Source organism: Arachis stenosperma, chromosome 3 (genome assembly GCF_014773155.1).
Source record: "Arachis stenosperma cultivar V10309 chromosome 3, arast.V10309.gnm1.PFL2, whole genome shotgun sequence".
NCBI classification, from domain to species: domain Eukaryota; kingdom Viridiplantae; phylum Streptophyta; class Magnoliopsida; order Fabales; family Fabaceae; genus Arachis; species Arachis stenosperma.
This window is the reverse complement of record NC_080379.1, coordinates 142037840-142046626: the sequence shown is the minus strand read 5'-3', so window position 1 is coordinate 142046626 and position 8787 is coordinate 142037840. Positions and strand designations below refer to the sequence as shown.

Genomic DNA, 8787 nt, shown 5'->3' with positions numbered 1-8787 from the left:
TGAATTGTCTGCCATCTCTAGTGAGATTCTTGCAGCTTGTACCTCAAAGATCCCTAGCTTCTCCATTACAGAGAGAGGCATGAGGTTTATGATGTGTGGAAAATGATCCAACACAAAACTCACCGGCAAGTGTACCGGGTCGCATCAAGTAATAATAACTCACATGAGTGAGGTCGATCCCACAGGGATTGAAGGATTGAGCAATTTTAGTTTAGTGGTTGATTTAGTCAAGCGAATCAAGTTTTGATTGAGTGATTTGTGTTTAACAGGAAGTAAATGACAGTAAATGTAAAGGGGGAAGGGAAAAGTGCAGTAAATTGAAGAACAGAATTGTAAATTTGCAGAATCTTAAAGAGCAAGAAAGTAAATGACTGAAACTTAAAGTGCAAGAAACTTAAAGTGCAGTAACTTAAATGGCAAGAAAGATAAATGGCTTGAATATAAAAGGGAATTGAGGAATGGGATTGCAAGATCTAAACAAAGAAGAAGTAAATTGCAGCAATGGATTGAGCAGAAATTAAATCAGAAGCAAATATCATTCAAACAGAAAGAAAATAAAATGCAGTAAAGGTTCACAGAAGAACCCAAAATGAGTTGTGATCTCAGGACCCAAGGGCTTAGGTAGCAGAGCCTAAAACCCAATTTCCTTCCCAGATCTGAATTAACTAAGCAATTGACAGAAAATTAAAGAAGAAGTAATAGAAGAACAGAATTGGAATAGAATTATGCAGAAAACAAAGTGCAAAGAGCTTGAATGGGAATTGGGACAGAATTTCCCCAATTTCACACACCCAAAACTCAAAAAACAAGAGAGTAGAATTGCCCAAGGGAAATGAGGAAGGAGATCAGTCAATTCTCCCTTGATCCTCTTAGTTCTCGGACAAGTCTCTCAAGAAAGCTCAAAGAAAATGAAATTCAAAAGCCAAGGTAAAAGTCTGAGTGGTCAAAAGTAAAAGTAAAAGCTCAAGGTAGCTAAAAAAAGGTCCTAATTACATCAAACTATCTCCTATTTATACACTTTCTATTCTTGGATAATGGGATTTGGATGGGCTTTTGATTTGGTGAAGAAATGAACTAAAATGGGATTTTAATTTAAATTTTCGGCCCATGAAATTCACTCCCAGGAGGCTGCCCTGCCCTTGTGGAGGGCAGGGCAGAAAATTGATGCATGGCTCGAGACTTGGTGCGGCAACGTGTGAGTCTGGCGCGGCCATGGTGCGCCAAAATTGTGTTGATGCGCGTGGAACGCTGCCCTGCCCGCGCCAAGGGCAGGGCAGGAAAGGATTGGTGCGCCAGGGACGGGTTGGTGCGCGCGGATCGTGCCAAGGAAGGAATTGGTGCGCGCGTTGGTGCTTCTTGGTGCGCCAAGTTCATGTGCCTTCCAAATGCTGCCCTGCCCGCGCCAAGGGCAGGGCAATGTTGCCACTTTGCTGTCCCGTGTTCGAAACACGGCTGGGGCACAAATTCAATTAATTTCCTTGGCTTCTTGGCACGGCACTCATCCTTAAATCCTAGCTTCCTCATGGTTCCTTGTTCAAACCTTGTAGCATGCATGGGTGACCTTTTTCTCTTGAATTTCTTCCTTATAGAGCCCGATTCTTCCCTCCACAAGAGCAGGGCAATGTTTTCTTCTTCATGGTTTCAAAGCACTATTTTGTGCTCTGCCCTTGTGGTGGGCAGGGCAGAAGTGCCTTCCGTGTTTGGTTCCTTCATGTGTGCTCTCCTAGAGGGCATTCTGCCCTTGTGGAGGGCAATGTTGCTTCCCCCATTAGTTGCGGCACGCTTCATCTTGATTCGGCCACGCTTTTCTTTCTTTTGCTACACTTTTTAGGCCACGCTTTTCATTTTCTTTTCTTTTCTTCTCCTACAATAAACCAAAACAACCACTCAAAGTATCACTAAATTCAAGAGGCTTATAAATCAATTAAAATGCAATTAAAATTAGCTTAAACCTCATGATTTAACATTAATTTCATGGTGGTTGCTTGATTTAGAGAAGTTATGCATTTTCAATCCAAATCTCTTACTTAGGATGCAAGAAAGTGCATAAATGCTAACAAAACAAGTGAAATTAGCTTGAAAAATGGGTATATGATGATTTGTCATCACAACACCAAACTTAAACCTTGCTTGTCCCCAAGCAAGCATCAAAACTAAGAGTAAATGAAATGAATAAGAAAAGAATGCATATCCTTATTATGCAGATAGCAGAACTTGATCTATGGGGCATTTATGCAGACAATGACAACTCAAGTTATTGTTCTTGTTACATCAGATACATTTTGCATCAAAGGTTTGCTAAACTTGCTGTTATAAGACTCACCTTTTGATTACTCCCTTGCTAACTCTTCTTGGCTTATAATGCTTTAACAAGCTTATTATTCTTTTAGAGGTTGGGTGTCAAATGCTGCAGCATAGCCTTTGGCTTTATTTTCTTTTCTTTTGCTCAACATCTTTCCACCACAGACACTTGGCTCACTAATTCTTCCTAGGATCATTGATGCCCAGCATCTCTTTGGATCACTAAGTGCTTTGTATCTAAGTTGCTCTTTATTGTGGATTTTCAATTGGCCATCCCAAATCAGTTGATCTAAGTGACCGGGTTTCAAAATACCCCTTAGAATTTACTCATCCAAGCAGATCTCAGTACAAGAACACCACAGGCATTTGTCCTAAGGTTCAAGCCATTGGTGTCCAACCTTTATTCTTTGTTTTTCTTGCCATTTTGGCTTTTTCCTTCCTTTTTCTTTCTGTTTTTGTTACCAAGGGTTGTTTCATTCTTGATAAAAGTCTTTGTAACAGCAAGTTAACTCACAATTGAATGAGAATGATATTATGCAACACTTATTTCATGAGTCATGCATTTAATCAAACACATATGCCACCACTAACTTCCATTCATACTTATGCAACATTGGATATTTTACTTTTCAATTCAAACCAAACTCTTTTATTTAAGCATATGGGAAACAAAGCAATATTTAAAGCTAAGTGATGGATAACAAGCATTATGCAGACTTATCATTTTTAACAAGCTATTTCACTTGCAACTAGATGAACACTTTAGCAAGACATACAATGGTTCCCATGTTCAAAACAACACACAGCAGCAAGGATTAAGTTCAGATACAACCTTTGAAGTTGCAGCCCTTTGATTCTTCCTTCTGTTGTGTTCTCTTTGAGTTAGAATGCATTTGGCTCATATCCTGCATAGTCCTCAAAGTCGCTTGCTTCTCAAGCCCTTAATTTATATGGTTAGTGTTCATAAACTGAGTGTGGTTTCAGGATTTGTTTTGGTGTGTGAACACCAAACTTAATTGTTTTGCCACTGTCTCAGATGCAACAAGTTAACCATATTTGAAATCATGTATCCTTGCTAAAGGTTAATGGAATTAAAGCTAGAAAACAACTCAATAGTTGAATAATACGTTTGATTGCTTTGAGCTAGAATCATGCAAGAGGTGAGAATATGTTTTTAAATGATATTTTTGGTGGAACACCAAACTTAGAAGTTTTCATTCTCCCTCAAATTGTTTTGGTGTGCAACACCAAACTTAGCTCCTTGCATTCCACACCAATTATTCAACATTTTTATTGAAAAGCTATGAAAAGAAACTACCTCAGGTTGGGTTGCCTCCCAACAAGCGCTCTTTTATTGTCATTAGCTTGACATCTTCGTTTTTGTTTATCATGGAGGTCGAAAATCACAGTGCCTTAGCTTGTCTGTCTTCACTATGAACTTCCTTCCGGTTTCCTCTTTGATGACTTCTATAGATTCTTGTGGAAGGATCTTAGTCACAGTGTAGTGATCATACAACTGTGGGGATACCTTCATGGTTTGACTATTGATCATCACTCGATCCCCTAGTGAAAACCTTCCAGTGGGGATTTTCTGCTTGTCTTTAGTTCTCTCCTCTGTCTCTCTTTGAAGGAATTCTCTGTTGTGTTTTTCTTGGCTGGTACTTCCTTTCTCATTGTCTTCTATGATCCTTTTCCATCCTTCCTTCCTTGTAGCATCTTCACTATTGGTTGGTTTATCTTCACTGGTTTTGAAGAAAGTATTTGGTTTCTTCTCACCCATTTCTGCAAAGTGCTTTGCCAATTGAGCTATCTGCTCCTCAATTCCTCTCATTAACATCTCTTGGTTCCTCGTTGTTTCCTCTTGATGTTTCATCATTCTTTCCATTAGGATCTCCAAGTTTGTGATTCTCTGAGAGTCTTGTAGGGTCGGTTGGTTATGACATGTTGAAGGTAGGAAGGGTGAGTGTGGTGGCGGCATGTAGTGGTTGTTATTGCTGTAATGGTGTTTTTGATGGTTTATGAAGTTTGGGTTGTTGTAATGGAATTCTCTTGGTCTGTGATTTTGGTACTCACTCCTTCTCCAGTTGAGATGGGTTTGGGAATGTCTGTGTTGTGGGTATTGGCTTTGGGTGGTATTGGTGGGTGGGAGATGTTGATTGGTTGTGGTCATGGAATTGTCCTGGCGGAAACTTCCTTGTTCTTGATGTTGAGGCTCCCTCATTCTCAGATAAGAGTGAGGTCTCCATGGTGGAAATTTGGCATTCACTGCAGCAGACAACTCTATATTTTGCTGCTGTGGTTGATGGTGCATTTGTTTGTTTTGGTCCTTGAACGCATTCACCCCTTCAATAATTGCCACTTCTTTTTCTGAGATTGCATTCTGTGGTTTCTCAGATGGATGTTGGTTGTTGACTCCTTTGTCATTGAAGTCTGTAATTCCTTGAGCATTTGTTGTTGCTTTGAGTAAGCCATCTGAGAAGTAGTCCACTGCTATTCTTGTTTCTGGGGTCAATCCTTCATAGAAAGCTCGGAAGCCCACTTTGTCAGTTGCTTTCTTGTATCTTTCCCAAGCCTTGAAGAGTGGTTCTTCGTCCCCTTGTGTGAATAGATGTCCCTCTTCTTTCAGCTGGATGATCTGTCTGGATGAGGTGAATTTGGCTAGAAATTTGGTGACCAAATCATCCCAACTAGTGATACTTCCTTGGGGAAAAGTTTCAAACCATTGTGCAGCTTCACCCTTTAATGAGAAAGGGAATAACAGGATCTTGTAAGTGTCCTGATCTGGACCATCAGTTTTGACCGCATTGCAAGTTCTCAGGAAAGTAGATATATGCTGTTGAGGATCCTCTGATGGTTTTCCATCATAAGAACAATTGTTCTTGATGAGTGCAATGAGTGGTGACTTCATGTCATGATACCCTCTGTCTGTAGAAACTTGATTTCCTATGATATGCAAACAATCAGGATGACCAAACAACAGCACGCTTGAGAATTAAGTGCAATTATTTGAGAAAAATTGTTATTAAGTTAATAGAAGCAATTTCTCAAACAGTTAGTGTGTTAGTAAGAGTTAGAATAACAGAAAAAGAAAAGTGCTTAATCTAGACCTCCACTTCACTTAATCATTGTCAATCTATTTCAATCCCTGGCAACGGCGCCAAAAACTTGATGTGTGGAAAATGATCCAACACAAAACTCACCGGCAAGTGTACCGGGTCGCATCAAGTAATAATAACTCACATGAGTGAGGTCGATCCCACAGGGATTGAAGAATTGAGCAATTTTAGTTTAGTGGTTGATTTAGTCAAGCAAATCAAGTTTTGATTGAGTGATTTGTGTTTAACAGGAAGTAAATGACAGTAAATGTAAAGGGGGAAGGGAAAAGTGCAGTAAATTGAAGAACAGAATTGTAAATTTGCAGAATCTTAAAGAGCAAGAAAGTAAATGACTGAAACTTAAAGTGCAAGAAACTTAAAGTGCAGTAACTTAAATGGCAAGAAAGATAAATGGCTTGAATATAAAAGGGAATTGAGGAATGGGATTGCAAGATCTAAACAAAGAAGAAGTAAATTGCAGCAATGGATTGAGCAGAAATTAAATCAGAAGCAAATATCATTCAAACAGAAAGAAAATAAAATGCAGTAAAGGTTCACAGAAGAACCCAAAATGAGTTGTGATCTCAGGACCCAAGGGCTTAAGTAGCAGAGCCTAAAACCCAATTTCCTTCCCAGATCTGAATTAACTAAGCAATTGACAGAAAATTAAAGAAGAAGTAATAGAAGAACAGAATTGGAATAGAATTATGCAGAAAACAAAGTGCAAAGAGCTTGAATGGGAATTGGGACAGAATTTCCCCAATTTCACACACCCAAAACTCAAAAAACAAGAGAGTAGAATTGCCCAAGGGAAATGAGGAAGGAGATCAGTCAATTCTCCCTTGATCCTCTTAGTTCTCGGACAAGTCTCTCAAGAAAGCTCAAAGAAAATGAAATTCAAAAGCCAAGGTAAAAGTCTGAGTGGTCAAAAGTAAAAGTAAAAGCTCAAGGTAGCTAAAAAAAGGTCCTAATTACATCAAACTATCTCCTATTTATACACTTTCTATTCTTGGATAATGGGATTTGGATGGGCTTTTGATTTGGTGAAGAAATGAACTAAAATGGGATTTTAATTTAAATTTTCGGCCCATGAAATTCACTCCCAGGAGGCTGCCCTGCCCTTGTGGAGGGCAGGGCAGAAAATTGATGCATGGCTCGAGACTTGGTGCGGCAACGTGTGAGTCTGGCGCGGCCATGGTGCGCCAAAATTGTGTTGATGCGCGTGGAACGCTGCCCTGCCCGCGCCAAGGGCAGGGCAGGAAAGGATTGGTGCGCCAGGGACGGGTTGGTGCGCGCGGATCGTGCCAAGGAAGGAATTGGTGCGCGCGTTGGTGCTTCTTGGTGCGCCAAGTTCATGTGCCTTCCAAATGCTGCCCTGCCCGCGCCAAGGGCAGGGCAATGTTGCCACTTTGCTGTCCCGTGTTCGAAACACGGCTGGGGCACAAATTCAATTAATTTCCTTGGCTTCTTGGCACGGCACTCATCCTTAAATCCTAGCTTCCTCATGGTTCCTTGTTCAAACCTTGTAGCATGCATGGGTGACCTTTTTCTCTTGAATTTCTTCCTTATAGAGCCCGATTCTTCCCTCCACAAGAGCAGGGCAATGTTTTCTTCTTCATGGTTTCAAAGCACTATTTTGTGCTCTGCCCTTGTGGTGGGCAGGGCAGAAGTGCCTTCCGTGTTTGGTTCCTTCATGTTGCTCTCCTAGAGGGCATTCTGCCCTTGTGGAGGGCAATGTTGCTTCCCCCATTAGTTGCGGCACGCTTCATCTTGATTCGGCCACGCTTTTCTTTCTTTTGCTACACTTTTTAGGCCACGCTTTTCATTTTCTTTTCTTTTCTTCTCCTACAATAAACCAAAACAACCACTCAAAGTATCACTAAATTCAAGAGGCTTATAAATCAATTAAAATGCAATTAAAATTAGCTTAAACCTCATGATTTAACATTAATTTCATGGTGGTTGCTTGATTTAGAGAAGTTATGCATTTTCAATCCAAATCTCTTACTTAGGATGCAAGAAAGTGCATAAATGCTAACAAAACAAGTGAAATTAGCTTGAAAAATGGGTATATGATGATTTGTCATAAGTTTACACTTGACCCTAAGTCACACAGAGCCTTCTTGAAGGTCATGGTGCTTATGGTACAAGGTATGGAAAACTTCCCAGGATCTTGTCTCTTTTGAGGTAATTTCTGCCTAGACAAGTTATCCAGTTCTTTGGTGAGCAAAGGAGGTTTATTCTCCCAAGTCTCATTTCCAAATAACTTGTCATTTAGCTTCATGATTGCTCCAAGGTATTTAGCAACTTGCTCTTCAGTGACATACTCATCCTCTTCAGAGGATGAATACTCATCAGAGCTCATGAATGGCAAAAGTAAGTCCAATGGAATCTCTATGGTCTCATTTTGAGCCTCAGATTCCCATGGTTCCTCGTTGAGGAACTCATTGGAGGTCAGTGCACGCCCATTGAGGTCTTCCTCAGTGGCGTTCACTGCTTCTTCCTCCTCTCCAAATTCGGCCATATTGATGGCCTTGCACTCTCCTTTTGGATTTTCTTCTGTATTGCTTGGAAGAGTACTTGGAGGGAGTTCAGTAACTTTCTTGCTCAGCTGTCCCACTTGTGCCTCCAAATTCCTAATGGAGGACCTTGTTTCAGTCATGAAACTTTGAGTGGTTTTGATTAGATCAGAGACCATGGTTGCTAAGTCAGAGGGGTTCTGCTTAGAGTTCTCTGTCTGTTGCTGAGAAGATGATGGAAAAGGCTTGCCATTGCTAAACCTGTTTCTTCCACCATTATTGTTGTTGAAACCTTGTTGAGGTCTCTCTTGATTCTTCCATGAGAAATTTGGGTGATTTCTCCATGAAGAATTATAGGTGTTTCCATAGGGTTCTCCTAGGTAATTCACCTCTTCCATTGAAGGGTTCTCAGGATCATAGGCTTCTTCTTCAGATGAAGCATCCTTAGTACTGCTTGGTGCATTTTGCATTCCAGACAGACTTTGAGAAATCAAATTGACTTGTTGAGTCAATATTTTATTCTGAGCCAAAATGGCGTTCAGAGTGTCAATCTCAAGAACTCCTTTCTTCTGGTTAGTCCCATTGTTCACAGGATTCCTTTCAGAAGTGTACATGAATTGGTTGTTTGCAACCATTTCAATTAGCTCTTGAGCCTCTGTAGGCATCTTCTTCAGATGAAGAGATCTTCCAGCAGAGCTATCCAAAGACATCTTGGATAGTTCAGAGAGACCATTATAGAAAATACCTATGATGCTCCATTCAGAAAGCATATCAGATGGACACTTTCTGATCAATTGTTTGTATCTTTCCCAAGCTTCATAGAGGGATTCTCCATCCTTCTGTCTGAAGGTTTGGACTTCCACTCTAAGCTT

General features: G+C 40.4%; 1 non-coding gene across 1 annotated transcript; it reads left to right on the top strand.

Moving 5' to 3' along the window:
* Positions 1-8679: 8679 nt before the first annotated feature.
* LOC130970964 (small nucleolar RNA R71) lies at positions 8680-8787 on the top strand. The gene has a single exon (XR_009082206.1). It is a non-coding gene; the product is annotated as a small nucleolar RNA R71 (small nucleolar RNA).